Genomic DNA, 23,562 nt, shown 5'->3' with positions numbered 1-23,562 from the left:
ATAATAATGGCTGGAATTCCGCTCCAGTCATTACCACAAGCCCGTTCTCCCCAATTAAGCTGACACCAACCTCCTGTGCTTTCACACCATGTCTGGAGGCCAATGTCACTCGTGTATATTTTGACTGGGAAAATAAACCAAAAACCCATCTCCCCTATAGCGATACCACATTGGTTTATGCACCTGTTGATTTCCTGAGGGATCTCACTGACCAAAAGCAACATCCAGCCAGAAAAGAGAGATCTCTCACAACTTTGCTAAACAGAAGTACTTATTTGGAGAATGGTATTGAAGCCTATTAAAATCAACCATTTCTAATAGGGGGTGCTTATATTTGTCCTGTTTCACTGCATGTAAAAGTGGGTAACCTTTACGAGTGTGAAACGAAAATGTGTTTTTTGCATATCCCAATTCCCCCTGGGATCACGGCCAGGGACCAGCCATTATTGACAGTGACCTTGGAGCAATCGACAGATGTTTCACCTTGTCAGCTCATGGATTCAAACGAGCCACCTTTCGGTTACTGGCCCAACGCTCTAACTGCTAGGCTACCTGCCATCGACAAACCTAAGGTATCAATTCATCCCAATTTTTTAAAACATTTTTTTTACTATCCCTTTAACACATGGTTATGTGGATGGTGCCTGAGAAAACATGATGAAGCAGCTCTGTAACAGCAGTGTGTTCCACTCAGAACAAACAGCTGAAGGAATACAACTAGACGTGCAATTTTCCCATAAGCCTCAGGGTGTTCAACCATCACTCTGTAAATTCAATACTCAGTAAATTAAATTTCACTGTGAGTGAGTATCGAAGCTCAAGCACACAGGTAACTGCCAAAATAAAGGAAACCCGTGAGTAAATGAGGGATAAAAAGAATATTGAAAGCAGGTGCTTCCACACAGGTGTGGTTCCTGAGTTAATTAAACTATTAACATCCCATCATGCTTAGGATCATGTATACAAATGCTGGGAATGTCATTATTCTGGCCATTGTTTTGTCTACCATGGCTAGAAGAGATCAGTGACTTTGAAAGAGGAGATACAAAAGAGCATAGGGGGTTTAAAAGTGTGTGTGTGTGTGTGTGTGTGTCAGTCACCAGATCTCAACCCAAATTAACACTTATGGGAGATTCTGGAGCAGCGCATGAGTGTTTTCCACCACGATCAACAAAAACATTTGTGGAAGAATGGTGTCGCATCCCTCCAATAAATGTCCAGTCACTTGTAGAATCTATGCCAAGGTGCATTGAAGCTGTTCTGGCGGCTCGTGGTGGCCCAACGCCCTATTAAAAAGACACTATGCTGGTGTTTCCTTTATTTTGGTAGTTACCTGTAGAACACAAGGTTCAAAAGTTGAGGAACATCCTGGGATAGTAGCCTGGGTTCCTGGCAACGCAACGTTAGATGTCCACTGGGGACTGATTTGTGGGGTGCAATAAAGGGCCGGGGTGTGATAGCTTCACCCAATCACGTCCACTAACGTGTTGACATATCTACAACCGTCCATCCCTAATCAAAACTATGGGCCAGGCTTTGGGTCAAGTCCTGCATCATTCCCCTGACAATCCCTCATTTCTTCTCTGGCGAGAACACCGAAGTGGGGGACGCTTGGGGGGGGGGAAAAAATCAAGATCTGCTTTGTTCCGAGTGCACATCCTTGGCCTGCACCTCAGGGCCTGAGCCTGTTAAAGAAGCTAGGATGACCAGTGAGGGAGAAGGCTTAACAAATTATATTCAAAAAAAGGGGGGTTTGCAGGGATTCCTAGATCCATGTTAGAGGAGTCAAACTCCTTCTATTAACACCTCAATGTCAGCAGTAGATATACAGGTAACTGCCCAAATAAAGGAAACACTTGAGTAAATGAGGGATACAAAGTATATTGAAAGCAGGTGCTTCCACACAGGTGTGGTTCCTCAGTTAATTAAACAATTAAAATCCCATCACGCTTAGGATCATGTATAAAAATTATGGGCATGTCATTATCCTGGCCATTATTTTGGCTACTACAGTATGGCTATGCCCCCATAGCATGACAATGCCCCCATCCACAGGGCACGAGTGGCCACTGAATGGTTTGATGAGTATGAAAAACGATGTGAAGCATATGCCATGGCCGTCTCAGTCACCAGAACTCAACACAATTGAACACTTATGGGAGATTCTGGAGTGGCGGCTGACAAGGGGTTTCCACCACCATCAACAAAACACCAAATTATGGAATTTCTCATGGAAATAGAGTTTCAGAGGTTGGAATTAAGGCTGGGCGATATGTCGAATGCATTTGATTAAATTAATGTTTTAGCGCGATATTCAAAATAAACTTGTATTTTTTTGGGTCGTTTTTAGTAGCGTTCATGTCCGCTTGTTTTCATGTTGTCTTTTTGGTCTAGTCTCCTTCAACTCCTTCTGAGATGTGTGCACCTTCCCATTCATTCACACAAGCCCCTGCTACTCACAACAAAGATGGGAGATCACTTCTTCCCCTCTGTCAAGCGGATTGAACTCGCTATATATAGTTGAGGTTTGGTCCAACAATCGGTCATATGGACACCAAAACACGTGGAGACATTTTACTGATATAGAGAAGTTACCTTTTATAACGATACCCTGTTTTTTGTCTCAGCTACTTAAAAATTGCATGCAGATCCGACACTACTTAAACAGGAGTATCAATGAACATTCATTCTGGCACTAGCAGCATTTCAGCCAAAGACTGTTATACTTGCTGTCTAGTCTGTGTTTTATAAATGTGCAATAAGCACAAAACAATTATACTGAAAAAATATATAAAACGCAACAATTTCAACAATTTTACTGAGTTACAGTTCATACAAGACTAATAAATTAATTAAGCCCAAATCTATGGATTTCACTTGCCCACCCACTGGGGAGCCAGGCCCAGCCAATCAGAATGAGTTTTTCCCCCACAAAAGGGCTTTATTACAGACAGAAATACTCCTCAGTTTCATCAGCTGTCCAGGTGGCTGTTCTCAGACGATCCCGTAAGTGAATAAGCCATATGTGGAGGTCCTGGGCTGGCGTGGTTACAAGTGGTCTGCGGTTTTGAGGCCGGTTGGACATACTGCCAAATTCTCTAAAACGACGCGAGGCGGTTTATGGCAGAGAAATTAACATTAAATTATCTGGCAACAGCTCTGGTGGACATTCCTGCAGTCAGCGTGCCAATTGCACGCCCCCCCCAAAACTTGAGACATCTGTGGCATTGTGTTGTATGACAAAACGGCACATTTTAGTGTGGCCTTTTATTGTCTCCAGCGCAAGGTGCACCTGTGTAATGATCATGTTGTTTCATAAGCTTCTTGATATGCCACACCTGTCAGATGGATGGATTACCTTGGCAAAGGAGAAATGCTCACTAACAGGGATGTAAACAGATTTGCGAACAAAATTTGAGAGAAATAAGCTTTTTGTGCGTATGAAACATTTCTGGGATATTTTATTTCAGCTCATGAAATATGGGACCAACACTTTACATGTTGGGTTTATATTTTTGTTCAGTTTACAGTGCATTCGGAAAGTATTCAGACCGCTTGACTTTTTACACTTTGTTACGTTACAGCCTTACTCTAAAATGGATTAAATTGTTTATTTTCCTCATCAATCTAGACACAATAGTCTTCTTGGGTATGACACTACAAGCTTGCCACACCTGTATTTGGAGAGTTTCTCCCATTTTTCTATGTAGATCCTCTCAAGCTCTGTCAGGTTGGATTGGGAGCGATGCTGTACAGCTATTTTCAGGTCTCTCCAGAGATGTTCGATTGGGTTCAAGTCCGGGGTCTGGCTGGGCCACTCAAGGGCATTCAGAGACTTGTCCTGAAGCCATTCCTGCGTTGTCTTGGCTGTGTGCTTAGGGTCGTTGTCCTGTTGGAAGGTGAACCTTCGCCCCCAGTCTGAGGTCCTGAGCAGGTTTTCATCAAGGAGTTATTTGTACTTTGCTCCGTTCATCGTTCCCTCGATCCTGACTGGTCTCCCAGTCCCTGACGCTGAAAAACATCCCCACAGCATGATGCTGCCACCACCATGCTTCACCGTAGGGATGGTGCCAGGTTTCCTCCAAATGTATATTGGCCATATACCACACCTCCTCGGGCCTTATTGCTTAAGTATATAAGCATTGGTCTTTACGCTAGCCTGAAGAGGAAACATCATGGTTCAACTTAGGCAGGATCAACTGATGACATTTGGGGGGGAACTGACAGAGCTGACCCCTCAGACACATACAGCTGTGATTGGGAGTCCCATAGCGCGGCGCACAATTGGCCCAGCGTCGTCCGGGTTTGGCCGGGGTAGGCCTTCATTGTAAATAACAACTTGTTCTTAACTGACTTGCCTAGTTAAATAAAAAGGTTAAATAAAATGTTTACAAATTCTCATACACCCTAAACATTCTTATAGGAATGTCTCAACTCCAACTGAGGAAAAGCCAAAATGTTGACGGTTTAGTCCAAACAAAACAAGCCAGAGGGGACAGGGATGGGAAGAGAAGGAGGACAAAACAAGAAGGTAGCAGTGGCAGAGCTGACAAGCTCAACAAAAGATGCTGACTGGCTCACTTCCTGAATCCTGACAACATAACTGGTTGTAGGGTCTACGACCCATTCAATGAGTCTTTGGAATGGGTACTAATAATGAGGACCACTCTGGCATTGACCCTCATGGATGCAAGTTAGTCTCTAAGGGTGTATTCACACCTAGTTCTGAGCTAATGTTCGAATAACTTAGATTATTTGCTACATTGTATATATTTTTGGTTGGTCCAGTTGCTTTTTTATTGCCAAATGTCAAACAAACTAAAATGCCTAGACAACCATGTGTTCAAGTCATTTGTTTTATTGGAGGAAAACGTCTCATGCTAAATCCATTCTAAGAATGACTTGTGTCCCAAACATCATTAGTTTTGCTTTGGTCTTCCAACAACATGCGGGAGAACACTAGTGGTTACAGCAGCTATGGTTAACAGGCTAGATTCAGTAGCCTATTTCCCTGGTAGGTTATAGCACCCTCTCCCCTAATCTGCATCAGATGCCAGATGCCTCAAAAAAATGCACTGCTACTGACAAAATGTTTCAGAGATATTAAGTTAAGGAAGGCTACTGTGTGCATTTCATCAAACGCTCGCAGTCAAACAATCAATAATACTTCTCACCTGCTTTGAACCGCACCATGGTGCGAATGGAATAAGACCAAGACTAGAGGTCGACCGATTCATCGGAATGGCCGATTAATTAGGGCCGATACACAACAACCGGTAATCGGTATTTTTGGGCAGCGATTTGCCGATTTTTATTTTACACCTTTATTTAACTAGGCAAGTCAGATTAAGAACACATTCTTATTTTCAATGATGGCCTAGGAACGGGGGTTAACTGCCTTGTTCAGGGGGGGGAATTTGTTTTTGCAACCTTCGGTTACTAGTCCAACCACCTGCCTTACATTGCACTCCACGAGGAGCCTGCATGGCAGGCTGACTACCTGTTACGCGAGGGCAGCAAGAAGCCAAGGTAAGTTGCTAGCTAGCATTAAACTTAACTTATAAAAAAACGATCAATCTTAACATAATCACTAGTTAACTACACATGGTTGATGATATTACTAGTTTATCTAACGTGTCCTGCGTTGCATATAATCGATGCGGTGCCTGTTAATTTCTCATCGAATCACAGCCTCCTTCGACAAACGGGTGATGATTTAACAAGCGTATTTGCAAAAAAAGCACTGTCGTTGCACCAATGTACCTAACCATAAACATCAATGCCTTTCTTTAAAATCTATACACAAGTATATATTTTTAAACCTGCATATTTAGTTAATATTGCCTGCTAACATAAAATTGTGTCACATCTCTAGCGTTCATTGCACGCAGAGTAAGGGTATATGCAACAGTTTTGGCCGCCTGGCTCGTTGCGAACTAATTTGCCAGAATTTTACGTAATTATGACATAACATTGAAGGTTGTGCAATGTAACAGGAATATTTATACTTAGGGATGCCACCCGTTAGATAAAATACAGAACGGTTCCGTATTTCACTGAAAGGAAAAACGTTTTGTTTTCGAGATGATAGCTCATTAATATGATCGAATCCGGAAACTAAGGCTCGTATTTCTGTGTGTTTATTATATTATAATTAAGTCTATGATTTGATATTTGATAGAACAGTCTGACTGAGTGGTGGTAGGCACCAGCAGGCTCGTAAGCATTCATTCAAACAGCACTGTCATGCGTTTTGCCAGCAGCCCTTCGCTGTGCTTCAAGCGTTGCGCTGTTTATGACTTCAACCCGGGTGGGTATAATTTGTGGAACGTTCCAACAGGAATCTATTCCAAAAACTTCGTAAATAACAAGGTTGCCAAAAAACAACGCATACAAAGTTGTATAGCGGCAGAATAAGATACCGGGTAGGGGGTGGTATATTTCATTGCGTTTATCACGTTTATTCCGAAAAATGTCTGCCCTCACTCTGGTTGCCTATGGACAAACATTAAGAATAAGCTACGTGGTGAGATGATGCCTACTCGGCAGCTAGTTAGCTAGGTTTGTATGTGTTGCTACTTTGTATGCGTTGTTGGTTGGCAACCTTTTACTTTACGTTTTTTGGAACAGATTCCTGTTGGAACGTTCCACAAATTATACCCACACCTTCAAGCCTATCAACTCCCAAGATGAGGCTGGTGTAACCCATGTGAAATGGCTAGCTAGTTAGCGGGGTGCGCACTAATAGCGTTTCAAACGTCACTCGCTCTGAGACTTGGAGTAGTTGTTCCCCTTCCTCTACATGGGTAACGCTGCTTCGAGGGTGGCTGTTGTCAATGTGTTCCTGGTTCGAGCCCAGGTTGGAGCGAGGAGAGGGATGTTGATGATCAATTACTTGAGAAGGAGACCAAGTCAAGACGATGGACCAGGTGGATTCAGTATATAGTAAGGCTATTTATTATGAGACAAAGATATTTGGCTGAGCGTGCACGGGCTCGTTCGTTTAGCTCTTAGGGAACTAGCAGAAGAGAGAGCCCCGAAACATAGTGTACATCCAATTTATACAATGAAATAACAGTGTGTTGACGTTGAGTCAAGTAGGTCCGCTCTCCTGACTGGTCGATGAGTGGAGGGACGGTCCACTCTCCAGGTGGTGTCGACTTCCCATTGGCCCTTGGCAGTGTCCTTTGTCCTCGGAGTCCAACACACCTAAGTGTCTGGGTGCTTGCGATATTCATGGAATGTTATTCTTTACACCAGTGGTCAGTTCGTGTGGCTAGGGCGCCTTCATGTCTTGACATTTTTGTGTGAGTTTCTTAAGTCAGCCATCTGTCCTCTGGGTGTGGTCGTGATTGGTATCACTTGGTTGCTCAATATGTCTCTGGAATTTTGTTGTGTGCTGTTGTGAAACATGTTGTACAAATGCCCTCCTTATATATCATTAGGTAAAACGTTAGATTTATTTTTATTACAGGGACGGAAGCTATACTGTTACACTGGCAATACTAAAGTGCCTATAAGAACATCCAATAGTCAAAGGTATATGAAATTCAAATCTTATAGAGACAAATAGTCCTATAGTAACTACAACCTAAAACTTCTTACCTGGGAATATTGAAGACTCATGTTAAAAGGAACCACCAGCTTTCATATGTTCTCATGTTCTGAGCAAGGAACTTAAACGTTAGCTTTCTTACATGGCACATATTGCACTTTTACTTTCTTCTCCAACACTTTGTTTTTGCATTATTTAAACCAAATTGAACATGTTTCATTATTTATTTGAGGCTAAATTGATAGTATTTATGTATTAAGTTAAAATAAGTGTTCATTCAGTATTGTTGTAATTGTCATTATTACAAAAAAATCAATTAAATTAAAAATTTAAATAAAAAAATAATAATAAAAATAGGCCGATTAATCGGTATCGGCTTTTTTTCGTCCTCCAATAATCAGTATCGGCTTTGAAAAATAATAATTGGTCGACCTCTAACCAAGACCACACTTTGAGCGAATGACAGTGCATTGTTAAGTCCAAGCTAATCGAACTAAGTGGAAAACAACTAAAAAATACAAATATTTCGTGTGAAAGCCCCATAAGAAAGAGCGAAGACAGCAATCATTAGCTGTAATGACATATGCAAGAGCTGCAGCTAATGCAGTTAGCATGTCCATGTGACTCAATACCCAAAAACCTAAGACAAAGAAAAAGTAACTTCAAACCTGAACTTCTTTCAAACAGCTGAAGTTTTGGGTGGGGTAAATGGGGTGTACTCTATGCATTACATATGTTTTAGAGCAGGGTTTCCCAAACCCTGGGTGAACGTTTTGGTTTTTGCCCTAGCACAAAAAAAACTGAGTCAAATAATCAAAGCTTGAAAAAGAGTTGGTTATTTGAATCAGCTGTGTAGAGCTAGGGCAAAAAACAAAAAATGTACACCCAGGGAGGGCCCCAGGACAGAGTTTGGGAGACCCCGTTTTAGAGAACCGTGATGTCAGAAAGCAACATTATTATGAGTTGTGCCACCCATTGCGTCGTATATTTCTTGAGGCACACTTTCATACGCATTGTCCTACACGCTCGGTGGCATTTCTAGTTCACAAAATGTATACGATGTCACTACACATAGAAACTCGGTAGACTATAAAAACCCTTACTGTAGGGCTTCCAGTCACCCCTTCAGATAAGGGCCAGTAGACAAAATGGGAAGACTCACTTTCTTCACTCAAACTGCCATACATGCTCGTCAAATTCCAGAAGCTTATCTTAGGGCTCCCGAATGGCACAGCGGTCTAAGGCACTGCATCTAAGTGCTAGAGGCGTCACTACAGACCCTGGTTCGATTCCAGGCTGTATTACAACCAGCCGTGATTAAAAGTCCCATAGGGCGGCGCACAATTAGCCCAGCGTCGTCCGGGTTAGGCCGGGGTAAGCAGTCATTGTAAAATAAGAATTTGTTCTTAACTGACTTGCCTAGTTAAATAAAAAGGTTAAATAAAATAATGAGTGGGACCATTTTTCTGGGTAGGAGGTAAACCCCCTAAGTGTTAGAAATGTACTAAAAATAGGCCCATGTGGTGAATCCGCCCCCTCAGTTTCAGAGGCTTCCTGTGAGAGGAAATGTGAGGATTCATCCCTAAAACTCCACTCCAATGAGGCCCTAGAGGACTCTGGGAGTGACACATTTCCCTACTGGGAAAGATGTCAGTTGATAGGCTATATATGGAATATGGACCATCACAGATTAAGCTGGAATAGATTTGCCAGTTTGCCCAGGGAGAAAATAAATATCTATATTTTATGGAATGGTCTTTCGTTATTATTTCAAACATGTGTTTACAGTTTCACACACTAACCAGGTTTCCATCCAACCTTTTTATGCAAGTAAAGTATATGTCCGATAATTTTTTTTAAAAAAAAGGTCACAACAGGCCTGATGGAAACCTCAAATTTGTCTGTAAACTTTCCAAATGTAGATAAAACGAAATACGCTAGGCAAGGTGGGATATCATTTTGTTTCTAAAATGATGGCGATGGAAACACCTTCATGTGCAAATATTGATATAATAACCATCATATCAAAGTAAACTTGGGAGTCACGCGATGACATGTGGGGTCCTCCCATTACGACTCGTCAGGAAACCATGCAGTTTATTAGGCTACAGATGAAATAAGTTATGATGAACTTCACTGTGTGGTGAAACTGCACGGTGATGAGCTTGAGCTCATTCACAACAAAATAATCGAGGGTCTTATTCTGGTGACATGATGAGCGATGATTGCCTGCCTTTTGACAAAATAAAAATGATCTTGCCATTTTGTCCATAATCATTTCATCATTTTACATTTTTTACATTTTTAGTCATTTAGCAGACGCTCTTATCCAGAGCGACTTACAGTAGTGAATGCATACATTTCTTTTTTTTTTTCTGTGCTGGCCCCCCGTGGGAATCGAACCCACAACCCTGGCGTTGCAAACACCATGCTCTACCAACTGAGCTACAGGGAAGGCTATCATGTAGGTACTGTAGCCTACCCGCACAGTATCTGCGAGCTGTTGGCTAGAGCGCATGTACCAAAACCAAAAAGTGGGCACATTCGCTATGTTGAGCAAATTTTTGCGTGAAAAAAATGATCAGAAGAGGTAAAAATTTGATGGAAAGACATTTAACTTGTATTTTTAAACCGCAAAACTAATGTTTATGTGAACTACGTCATCAGGCAAAACCTTCTATCCACAACAAGTCAATTTAATGGAAACATCTCTCCTCGGAAAATGCAGATTTTAGGATATTTGCATGACAAGCTGTTGGATGGAAACTTAGCTACTGATACACATGAAAATGGAGTATACAATTGATTCTGTATTATCATAGGATGTCATTGATTTTATTATTGGTAGTTACGGTCTTGTCTCATTGCTGCAACTCACGTATGGACTCGGGAGAGGCGAAGGTCGAGAGCCGTGAGTCCTCCGAAACACAACCCAACCACTGCTTCTTGAAACAACGCCCGCTTAGGCCTTAAGCCAGCCGCACCAATGTTTCGGAGGAAAGACCATACACCTGGCGACTGTGTATGCGTGCACTGCGCCCAACCTGCCACAGGAGCCGCTAGTGCTCGATGGGACAAGAACATCCCTGTCGGCCAAACCCTCCCCTAACCCGGATGACGCTGAGCCAATTGTGCGCCGCCCCATGGGTCTCCCGGTCACGGCCGGCTGCGACAGAGCCTGGACTCGAACCAGGATCTCTAGTGGCACAGCTAGCACTGATGCAGTGCCTTAGACCACTACCCCCTGTCCTTGATTTTTTTTAAATGTATATTTATCCAACCAACTGTTGGCTAAAGTCTAATCTAAATTTTGAGAGCTTGTGTTTTGCCTCAATATGGAGGCCATTCTATTTTTTGGTGTGTTTTTGGTTCATGTGTTGCTACATCTAAGACTGCATCAGGTCTGAACATGAGAAATGTAACTGGCCAACAAATGCCTTACACGTATAATCCTGATATGAGGCAGATCATGGAATGGAACCATTTCATAATCATGAGTTCTGCTGGCAGGAGATACACACTGGCTGAGCTCATCCCTGGTGGAAAATCGTTTCGAGATTGTGAAACCTGTATTTTCTCCTGCTTAGAATGATTCTTGATAAGAACAGTTTGTTGTTTGTTTCAACATTTGGACAATTTGAGAGTCACTGACGTCATTGATGAGCAATGAAAACAGAAGACAACATAATGGAAGCAGCAAAAATTCCACACCTCAAATGAGCACAACTGACTCAGTGAAGGCAGGTCTTGTTGCTTGTTATTGTCCTTTGACAAGACAAGACAAGACATGTACTAAGAAGCCTTCAACAGTTGACAAGATGTGGGTGTCTTTCTCACCAGTGCTGTAATCTTTAGAGGAGCGCCACGTCATTCAAACAGCACTTACATATTTTCCCAAAAACTGAACAAACCTGCCTTATGCTCAAGATGTAGTCTACTTGCTTTGCATCCCACTTTCTTACAATAAAAAGTCACTATACACATGCACCACCATTCATTCAATGACCAATAACATACCTAGCTCACAGAGTAAACCTGATACACAACTCCAGTCATTTAGAAGATAAATCTAATTACCAAAGATTCACTTTGGAAAGTGCACTGATGGCTCCAGGAATTATCTTGTGGGGTCCACTTAGGGCCCGTTTCCTGGTCATGGCTGGACCTGGACTAAAAAGCACTTTGGGAGTCTCCAATCAACAAGTCCAGGACTACGCTGAATCTGTTCTGGGGAAACTGGCCCTTAAAAAGGGCACTCCTATTTTCTGGAGGAAGACACCCTGACGGGGATCAGGTTGCTCTCCTTTCCAAACAGGAAAGGCCTCATCCTGTAAGGATTGAAGGGGGGTCCCTTACTACAGCTTCCTGAACCAAGTGCTCCATGGACGTTGTGCCACTGCCATCAGGCAAACCTATTCTGCTATACCTTTTGTCTTCTTACTCAATGGCCCGTTCAGACTTCCAGAATGATACTACTGTGAAGCTTGTGCTAGGATATCATTCACAAATCCTGTGAGTGGTTAAGGCAAGACCTGTGTGTGTGTGTGTGTGTGTGTGTGTGTGTCTGATAAATATATATTTTTTAAATTATAAAAAAAATTCACACAGTACCAGTCAAGTTTGCACACAGCTATTCATGCAGGTTTCTTTATTTTTACTATTTTCTACATTGTAGAATAATAGTGAAGACATCAAAACTATGAAATAACACATATGGAATCATGTAGTAACCCCCAAAAAAGTGTTCAACAAATCAAAATATATATTTTAGATATCGCAAAAACCATCAAGCGCTATGATGAAATTGGCTCTCATGAGGAACGAAACAGGAAAGAAAGTTTCTTTATTCAACTAGGCAAGTCAGTTAAGAACAAATACTTATTTACAATGACGGACTACCCTGGCCAAACCCTAACGATGCTGGACCAATTGTGCACCGCCCTATGGGACTCCCAATCACAGCCGTTTGTGATATAGCCTGGAATCAAACCCAGGGTCTGTAGTGACGCCTCTAGTACTGAGATGCAGTGCATTAGACCGCTGAGCCACTCGGGAGAGTTGCCACTGCTGCAGAGGATAAGATCCTTAGAGTTAACTGCACCTCAGATAGCAGCCCAAATAAATGCTTCACAGAGTTCAAGTAACAGACATCTCAACATCAACTGTTCAGAGGGGAGTGGGTGAATCAGACCTTCATGGTTGAATTGTTGCAAAGAAACCACTACTAAAACGACACCAATAAGAAGAAGAGACTTGCTTGGGCCAAGAAACACGAGCAATGGACATTAGACCGGTGGAAATCTGTCCTTTGGTCTGATGAGTCAAAATTTGAGATATGTGGGAACTCCTTCAAGACTGTTGGAAAAGCATTCCAGGTGAAGCTGGTTGAGAGAAAGCTGTCATCAAGGCAAAGGGTGGCTACTTTGAAGAATCTAAAATATAGTTTGATTTAACACTTTTTTGGTTACTACATGACTCTATACGTTTTATTTCATAGTGTTGATGTCTTCACTATTCTTCTACAGTGTAGAAAATAGTAAAAATAAAAACCCTTGAGTGAGTGGGTGTGTCCAAACTTTTGACTAGTACTGTATATATGGGGGAGTACAGTGTGCACACCATACTGTTATTGACTACAGATAGAAATGACTCATTTGATTAGAGCATCAGGAGTTAGTCTACATAAAGCAGACTCTTCCTTGTGAGTGTATTCATACAGCATTCCATCCCCAGTCCATTGTGTGAAATCTGAGTTGGACCGCAGGCAGACTGTAGTAAAATGGAGAATTCATGGCATGTGGACTGGGCCCAGCAGAGCATTTCAAAGCCCTCCTTCCACAAACGCTGTAGGCTCCCTGCACCACCACCATTGACTGTCCTTGTTAGAGCAGGGTTTCCTTCATTTGTGTGTGTGCCCTTCGTGGTTGTAGGGTTAGCAACACACACTTGGCTATAAAGAACCTATGCAGTAATCTTGATAATTTACATGTCGTCATGGCAACAGTTTAGATCATTGTAAGCATGCCAGGGTATAAGGTCAGAGAGCAAAATACAGCCGTAGCTGTTAGACCATTACGGAGGACATTGTACTGCATTTACTAGTCAGCCATCTGTTCAGGGTAGTACTAGTCAAACAATCGTATGTACAGACCGAAGGTCCCAGAGACATGAATAGCGATGGCATGTTGACTGAGCATTATGTTCCAAACAAAGACTGTAAAACTATACCACATGCCTCAGTTGTCCAATGAACGACAGACTGTTGACACACTGTACCGCATTGTTTTCATATTTCCATCACAGACCTTTGCCACATGTTGATGGGGGCAGAAATTCATCGGGAGACAATCGCAGCAAATGTCAAACATGCTTTCTTTCTCCAGGGCCAGTTGCACCTGATTCACGAAGCTGCCGCTGATCAACCAGATCTCAGCAACAGGGAATATAGGACACAAATGTCTTGAGGATCATGGAGTTCTTAAGGCTTGGTGCCTTTGTTGGCCTACATGGCTCATATTTCCTTTTTTTGTGCTAACTGTTTCTTTTCCCACAGAGTGGCCTTTATCTGTCTGGGATCAGAAAAATGGCGAGAGTGGATTGGCACCCCAGCGTCGTGAGCCACAGGCCAGACTCCGTCATCCCAGAGAGGAAGTGGGTGTGCCTACCACTGCCTTGACACTGCTTAGCCCTTACACATGGGACCTATTGTTGCATACTTTCCACATGTTCCACCATTCAGAAATGGCTTCACAATGCTAGTCCCAGCATGACGGCGTGATTGAGGATGGAGAGAGGACAACCTTAAAGTGTGTGTATATATATATATATATATATATATATATATACACATATATATATATATACACACACACATACATACATACACAGCATTCGGAAATTATTCCGACTCCTTGACTTATTCCACATTGTGTTACGTTACAGCCTTACTATATAATTGATAAAATAGTTTTTTTGTTTTCCCTCAATCTACACACAATACCCCAAAATGACAAAGCAAATAGAGGTTTAGACATTGTTGCAAATGTATCAACAAAGAAAAAAACATCACATTTCCATAAGTATTCAGACCCTTTACTCAGTACTTTGTTGAAGCACCTTTGGCAGCGATTACAGCATCGAGTCTTCTTGGGTATGACGCTACAAGCTTGGCACACCTGTATTTGGGGAGTTTCTCCCATTCTTCTCTGCAGATCCTCTCAAGCTCTGTCACGTTGGAGGGGAGCGTCGCTGCACAGCTATTTTCTGGTTTCTCCAGAGATGTTCGATTGGGTTCAAGTCCGGGCTCTGCATAGGCCACTCAAGGACATTGAGACTTTTCCAAAGCCACTCCTGTGTTGTCTTGGCTGTGTGCTTAGGGTTGTTGTCCTGTTGGAAGGGGAATCTTCACCCCAGTCTGGAGGTCCTGAGCGCTCTGGAGCAGGTTTTTAATCAAGGATCTCTGCACTTTGCTCTGTTCATCCTTCCCTTGATCCTGACTAGTCTCCCAGTCCCTACTGCTGAAAAACATCCCCACAGCATCATGGTGCTGTCACCACCATGCTTCACCGTAGGGATGGTGCCAGATTTCCTCCAGATGTGACACTTGACATTCAGGCCAAAGAGTTCAATCTTGGTTTCATCAGAACAGATTATCTTGTTTCTCATGGTCTGAAAGTCCTTTAGGTGTCTTTTGGCAAACTACAAGCGGTTGTCATGTGCCTTTTACTGAGGAGTGGCTTCCGTCTGGCCACTCTATCATAAAGGCCTGATTGGTGGAGTGCTGTAGAGATGGTTGTCTTTCTGAAAGGTTCTCCCATCTCCACAGAGGAACTCTGGAGCTCTGTCAGAGTGACCATCACGTTCTTGGTCACCTCCCTGACCAAGGCCCTTCTCCCCCGATTGCTCAGTTTGGCCAGGCAGCCAGCTCTAGGGAGAGTCTTGGTGGTTCCAAACTTCTTCCATTTAAGAATGATGGAGGCCACTGTGTTCTTGGGGACCTTCAATGTTGCAGAAATGTTTGCTTTCCTTCCCCAGATCTGTGCCTCGACACAATTCTGTCTCGGCGCTCCACGGACAATTCCTTCAACCTCATGGCTTGGTTTTTGACATGCACTGTCAACTGTGGGACCTTTTATTGACAGATGTGTGCCTTTCCAAATCATGTCCAATCAATTGAATTTACCACATGTTTCTACAACTTGATTGGAGCCCACATCTCAAGGATGAGCAATGGAAAGAGGATGCACCTGAGCTCAATTTCAAACCTCATCGGAAAGGGTCTGAATACTTATGTCTGATTTTTTATACATTTCCAAACATTTCTAGAAACCTTTTTTCACTTTGATTATGGGGTATTTGTGTAGATTAATGAGGACTTTTTTATTTAACTAATTTTAGAGTAAGGCTGTGACGTAACAAAATGTGGAAAAAGTCAAGGACTCTGACCGAATGCACTGTATTATAACATTACGAGACTGAATTCAATCAATCGCAGAGGTTTGACTTTGAACGTTTATGCTGTATTTTAAAGGATGTGTAGTTTCATGTCCATTTCCAATAAGAATGTCTGCAAGAAGAACAGCTTATGAGAGGAAGGGTTAACACCGCTGATAAAGAGCTAACATTCTGCAGTGCGGTTTTCCTTTATCTGTAACTGATTCCTTCAGCATTTCCATGTATCGTTCCACACATTTAAATGTTGATGGAAATCTCTCCATCTGAATAAAGAAAGATACAGTGACCTCAATTATTCTCTGTCATATGCATGTTGCCCAGTGTGGCAGTGGAAAGAGTGACTAGCCTGCTGGCAACGACATTTGTGTTGGCAAGGGCTGTATTATTTCCATGTGAACATTGCGTATAACTTAGGCCATTGATTCAACATATCTTACAATGACTCGTTGACATAAAAAAAAACAAATTATTACATGTTCTCAATGCACAAAAGCAAATATATATTTGCTCAGCGGTGACAGTGTACAAAGCCCAAATAACAACCACAAGGTTGTTTCTGTTGACCAAGACACTGATAACGAGGTTTGTGATGATATAGGTTGCTATGGTTCATTGGTCCACAAAGATATTCACAGGTCGGCTCAGGCGATATATTGTTTATACCGTATTTCGAAATACTGACTATGATTTTCCGTACCGGGGGGGGGGGGGGGGCATCCCCACCTCGCGGGAGGCTGCATGCTACACCACTGCTTATGACTAACTATAAGTTAAGTATAACTATAAGAAATCTAAGATGTATCAAATAAATGACATCCAGCTATACATTTGCTTACTTGCTAGCTAAGTGGCAAGACATCAAGATTAATTTGTTGGTTACAGCAGAGACGTACAATCCTCTCCTGGATCAAGATCCCTGTTCCATAAATTGTTTTGTGTGTAAAGATTTTTAATAGCGCCCCTTGTGCGCACATCTGGTATTACCATATATCTCATTATGGTACAGAAACTAGAGGTTGACCGATTAATCGGAATGGCCGATTAATTAGGGCCGATTTCAAGTTTTCATAACAATCGGTATTTTTGGCCACCGATTTGCCGATTTCTATTTAATTTACACTTTTATTTAACTACGCAAGTCAGATTAAGAACACATTCTTATTTTCAATGATGGCCTAGGAACGGGGGTTAACTGCCTTGTTCAGGGGGGATTCGGGGATTCGTTTTTGCAACCTTCCAGTTACTAGTCCAACGCTCTAACCACCTGCCTTACATTGCACTCCACATTGCACTCCACCTGTTACGCGAGGGCAGTAAGAAGCCAAGGTAAGTTGCTAGCTAGCATTAAACTTAACCTGTTGAGTGTAGGGGGCAGTATTGACACGGCTGGATAAAAAACGTACCCGATTTAATCTGGTTACTACTCCTGCCCAGTAACTAGAATATGCATATAATTATTGGCTTTGGATAGAAAACACCCTAAAGTTTCTAAAACTGTTTGAATGGTGTCTGTGAGTATAACAGAACTCATATGGCAGGCAAAAACCTGAGAAGATTTCATGCAGGAAGTGGCCTGTCTGACAAGGTGTCGTTCTTCTTGTCTCTGTTTATTGAAGAGTGAGGATCTAAGCTGTCCCGTGACACTTCCTACGGCTGCCATAGGCTCTCAGAAGGCGGCAAAACGCTGAATCGTGGCTTTGCAGGCTCTGGCTGAAACAAAGTAGCGCGTTTGGGTAGTGGCTGGTTACAGTACTGTGAGACTCAGGCTCGTGCCCGCGTCGACCGAAAGTTTTGTTTTCTTTCCTCTGTTTAGCTAAATGGACATTCCCGGTCGGAATATTATCGCTTTTTTACGAGAAAAATGGATTTTAAACAGCGGTTGACATGCTTCGAAGTATGGTAATGGAATATTTAGATTGTTTTTGTCATGAATTGCGCCATGCGCGCGACCCTGATTTACCATTTCGGATAGTGTCTGGGACGCACGAACAAAACGCCGCTATTCGGATATAACGATGGATTATTTTGGACCAAACCAACATTTGTTATTGAAGTAGCAGTCCTGGGAGTGCATTCTGACGAAGACAACAAAAGGTAATCAAACTTTTGTAATAGTAAATCTGATATTGGTGAGTGCTAAACTTGCCGGGTGTCTAAATAGCTAGCCCGTGATGGCTGGGCTATGTACTTACCACATTTTGCAATATTCTTTCACCAAAAAGCTATTTTAAAATCGGACATATCGAGTGCATAGAGGAGTTCTGTATCTATAATTCTTAAAATAATTGTTATGCTTTTTGTGAACGTTTATCGTGAGTAATTTAGTAAATTGTTAGTGAATTCGCCGGAAGTTTGCGGGGGGTATGCTAGTTCTGAACGTCACATGCTAATGTAAAAAGCTGGTTTTTGATATAAATATGAACAAAACATGCATGTATTGTATAACATAATGTCCTAGGGTTGTCATCTGATGAAGATCATCAAAGGTTAGTGCTGCATTTAGCTGTCTTCTGGGTTTTTGTGACATTATATGCTAGCTTGAAAAATGGGTGTCTGATTATTTCTGGCTTGGTACTCTGCTGACATAATCTAATGTTTTGCTTTCGTTGTAAAACCTTTTTGAAATCGGACAGTGTGGTTAGATTAATGAGAGTCTTGTCTTTAAATAGCTGTAAAATAGTCATATGTTTGAGAAATTGAAGTAATAGGATTTTTAAGGTATTTGAAAATCGCGCCACTGGATTAGACTTTAACAGAAACTGTATGAAAATCTGGATACCGCCCAGCTCTATTCCCAGGCACTACATAGCTTTGCAAGAAAGATATGAACATGGATGGTAATGCAGAAGGTGACTGAGGCCTCCACTGGAGGTGGCATTAATATGATTCTTAGTTATTAACTGTAGAATCCTTCTCAGTGTGAAAGGAACAGAAATTCACAACAAATGCAGAGATGTCTCAAATATTGCTGCAGGCTGTGCTGTCTGAAAGGGCATTAACCTAAGGAATGCAAGGCCTTTGGCCCATCAAAACACATTCAGAAAGAGATACCAGACATTGAACTATCGACAACACATTACTGCTTCCAAGAAAGATGTAAAAATCAGTGCCTTGTGGCCAGTGTGGTTTCACAAGTGGGCAGCACATGACGGTCATGTTTTCAGGTGGCCATGCTCAGGTGCAGTAGCAAGCTTAGCGGTATTTAGAAAAGGGTGGAGCAAATCCATCTCTAGGCCAACAGATCAATTATCCCACAGGCTGTTGTAATACAATCAGCTGATGTAAATAGACAAATTGCCAGGTTGATTCTACAATGACGCACATACTCAAGGTGCAGGCAATGATGTATTAAATAACTTACCTTGGAGTAATCGGAGGCTGAAAATGTAGGCTAGTGAAATACTATATGGACATATGGCAGAAAACAGCTGAAAATTTGATTTTTTTTTTGCAAAGAAATGAACTATTCCTATTGAGAGATTTGGCCATTAAACAGGATTGATAGCACTTAGATGCGTACATGAGTCAGGCTCACAGTTTCGTGATTTTTCCCTGTCTGCAACCTCAAGATCGGTGTCACCATCGCTCCAACAGAGGATTCCCTCAAGGACAGGGGTCAAACACATTAAACATACTGCTGGGTTTAGTAAAAAAGTTCAATATACTTTAAAATGACTACAACCAAATCAAAACGGGGTAGAAATGATAATGGACTTACATTTATACAGTTTCTTGACCGTGTCCAGTTCGCTAATAATCCCTGAAACTAAAGCTCGATGGTCAGGGAGTATCGAAAATAGAGGAATATTGTTTGCAAAGCGAGGAAACAGCTAATTTTTCGAGCGGCCCTCCGTTTAACACTGAATGCGGCCCCCGGGGCAAAATTTGTTCGACACCCCTGGTCTAGGCTAACAGTTAAGACTTTGGTGGGTCCAGGGTTTAGACCCTGCTCAGGGACACGTTGCATCCTATGATAAATACATTTATATATTTGTCCTGTTCCACATATGTACAAGTGCGTAACCTGTACAAGTGAGGTGAAATGGAAATGTGATTTATTTTTCTTCTTCATATCCTACTCCCCTTCCTGAGAGTGGGGTCACGGCATGGGATCAGCCATGATTTATGGTGACTAGGGTTTAGTGCCCTGCTCATGGACAGATCGACAGATTTGTTTTAACCTAGTTTGTTCAGGGATTTGAACTACCTGCCATCCACTTGTAGTCTCTCTTTTGCATTGACAGTAAGTGTTGTCAGTGATTAGGCTTTATATAGGCGGTCCAACATTGGATCATTGATATACTCTTCACAACCATACACCATCAACAATAGAACAACTTTACCAAAATGTTTCAGAACTATGAAAGCTGCTTTATCTCAGGCATGTGAACGTGTTACTTTTAAATGGGTCACAATGTTACCATAAAGCCTTTGTTCAACAATGGTCTTTCAGTGTTGTCAGCTGATGATGACCACAGAATTGCATATTATTTGCGTTAAGCAGCCGGTTTGCTCATACACAACTAACACGACATTAGGCTGTTTGTCCTCCATGTCGTCAGACAGATAAATAACTTTAAGGAATCAGATGTTTTTTTACAACCGACGAACGAATTCGACGAAAGGCACATTTCCGACACATCATCATACTGTATCAGCTGTAACCTTTCACATCTCATCAATTGACAGGGCTTAAAATGAACTTTTGCAACTTACCGCAGTCCTGAAAGTTTCTAAAACTTCACTGAGAACTCCTTGTGGCACGACAATGTTGCGGTTACATTCGCAGTATTATTTGACAGTTGTTCAATGACCCTAAAAGTTGAAAACGTTGTTATAATTCCGAGGAGTTTGACTACGCCTGGACAAGACGATGTAGGCCAACTGTAGTGTTTGATTCTGTCCGTACAGTGGTTTTCATGAATTTCACTGCCTGGTGAACGCCGCCCCTTTCCCCTGCGTCCCTCCTTGAACTTGTTTTAATATATATATATAAACCGTTTTTGTCAGCATCAAAAAGATGACGCAAATAAAGCAAACACAGTTATCGATATTGATTTTTTTTTTAAGGTTTAACAGCTAGCGTTGGATTAAAATGCAACACGATTCTTCACTGCATAATGAAATTTGAAACATGCGTCAGCAGGAAGTCATCCTTTGCTTGAGATGCACGAGGCATTTTTTAAAAAGTGGGCTGGCGTGACGAGCAATACTGCAGGCTAGTGTTCGTATTGTCTCAGTCCCAAAATGTGCGAAGATTGTCATGTTTATTGAAGGCTAAGTGTAGGCTACGTAGGTGTGACAACACGTGTCATGTTCCACTCAGTCAACGAGATGGTGAATGCACCCAAAAAATATCGAAATAAATTCACAGTCTGACCCCATTGTTGTTGCTTGTTTCTCTAGTAATCTAGTTTATCTCACAATCTCTAAAAGCAAGACGGTGTCATGCCACATTACATTTTATAGCATATCTATCACTATCAAATGTGTGAGAATAAAATTGAACACAGTGTTGGAATTGTTACACCTGCAAGGACTACTACTGTCCATATTGGGCCTCTATCTCCGCTCCCCCAGTATAAAAGCCATAGACAATCTATGATAACAGCATCGCAAAGTCAGACAAATAGCTGTGAGAAACAGCCCACATTAAGGCATGTCTGACTTGAATGCATAAAAACACAACCTGCCTGCTGAGTGTGTGAGAGTGATGGATCTTGCAGTCATTCCCTTTCCCTGAGGGATTAAAAAATATTGAACTGGTGTGAGAATGGTGTTGAGCCAGTTTCCATTCATCCACATCCACCGCTTGATTAGTAGTCCCATCTAGTCATTTTTCAACTGCGGCCCTAGTCTGTCTTTTCCAGGAAGGTGAAAGAAATTATATGAACTATCTATGGTATCTCTCAATCACCTCAAACCGTTTCTGTTGGAAGGTTGGTTGATTGGCAGCTGCTGTGGGAGAATTGTGATTGCATCAAATCTGTAAACATGACCTTGCGTTGACCCCTGACAGAACATCACATGACAACACGATATTTTGAACACATCATAAGAGTGTGTTTTGTGGGAAAAGGGGGACACTAAAAAAGAGCATTCTATAAAGTGTTGTCCTTTCCAAAAGTCTGTGTTTACTTCACATCACAGATATGAAAGGACTGGAAAGATTAAGCAATATGGCAGAAACGTAACCTAGCTAAATTGTTTATACCCACACAATCATTTCATATCAGAAATGGGGGAGTCAATAGATTATCTGCTTGTGACCCTTGTGGATGGGAAATTGATATGGACACTACACACTCCCCCTCCTGAATAAAGCATATACTGTTTAGCATATCATGCATATTGCGGCTATTATTCTCAGGCAAGAAGGCCTACAGTACCGTCATGTCACTAAGAGTAAGTGCCTCTAAAAAGCAACAAGAGCCTTCGAAAATTGCCTATGTGTCATCGATGTGAGTCAGAAACAGTCATTCTACTGTCAAAATGTACTAGAAATTGTTAATAGGATAATGTTGGTCATAAAGTCACTCTTGTCTAAACGGAGTTTGGAACATCCATGCTTCACCACGGTAAATGAAGGTTGGGTCTTAATTTGTATATGTACATTTGCCCACTAACATGCGTCGAACAGCTGTGGTGATTGCTCTCTATCCAATAGCATAGACAGGGACACAGACCTGCCCAGCAGTCTGACTTTGTTTACCAAAGAGATGTCACACATTTTTTTACTTGAAAAATACTGCACCAAACACCTTAGTTAATATAAAATTGCACAACTAAAACATCCTTGGCAATGTTTTGTAAATTAATTACAGATTTCTTGAGTTCTTATATTCATTCGGGGGATTTGGAGGAAGTGAAAAGGGCTAAATAGGCTACAGTGTCTCAAGTGGGACAAACATTAACCAAACAGGGATTCAGTCAAGAAACACCACCAAGACTGAAATCTAATTTTTCTAACGAGCAAAAGAAAAACACTTGCCAATTGGCTTGTTCAGTGGCTCTTTAATAAAAACCATTGGGAGGGAGGAAATACTATAATTAAAATACTATAATTGGTGAAACCACACTTCAGGAAGCCCACATACATAATCAAATCATTATACACAAGACACACTTTTCCATTTAAATCCGGGATTGTGAAATGTATTGCAACAAGCTCAGATTGCATTACCAAGCAGGAAGTCTAACATCTACAGGTGACCCTATTCTGGAGGTAAACAAACTAAGGGTAGGTCCACGCAAGTCAGGACCTGTCAGGAATCTTCAAATTGCTTGGGGAAAGTATTCACTTGGAAAGAGAAAGCATACACAAGCTTAAGCCAAAAACAATCATGAAGGCAAAATATAATTTGGACTTGTTATGCATTTGATTAGGAAATTTGGGGAGGATGCCAAATGTTTTAATGTTCTATTCAGAAAAAGTAGGTGATTGTGTTACATAGAATTTTAGTTGTATATTGACAATTTTGGATTGCTTTCACTCTAATAATTGGCACCCAGAACCAAATATGTCTCTAACGAGAGATTATTTTCAGGACATT

At 41.7% G+C, this 23,562-nt stretch overlaps 1 protein-coding gene across 1 annotated transcript in view; it reads right to left on the bottom strand.

The window, feature by feature from the left end:
- Nucleotides 1-21,063, bottom strand: part of plekhg3 (pleckstrin homology and RhoGEF domain containing G3) — a 130,447-nt gene extending 109,384 nt beyond the window's left edge. The window contains exon 1 of the mRNA XM_014143855.2: nucleotides 20,726-21,063. The gene's annotated coding sequence lies outside the window, so the exon portion shown is untranslated. The remainder of the gene's footprint in view (nucleotides 1-20,725) is intronic.
- Between the last annotated feature and the right edge of the window lie 2,499 nt (nucleotides 21,064-23,562).

Source organism: Salmo salar, chromosome ssa15 (genome assembly GCF_905237065.1).
Source record: "Salmo salar chromosome ssa15, Ssal_v3.1, whole genome shotgun sequence".
NCBI lineage: Eukaryota > Metazoa > Chordata > Actinopteri > Salmoniformes > Salmonidae > Salmo > Salmo salar.
The sequence above is the reverse complement of the archived record's forward strand: the minus strand, read 5'-3'. Positions and strand labels throughout refer to the sequence as shown.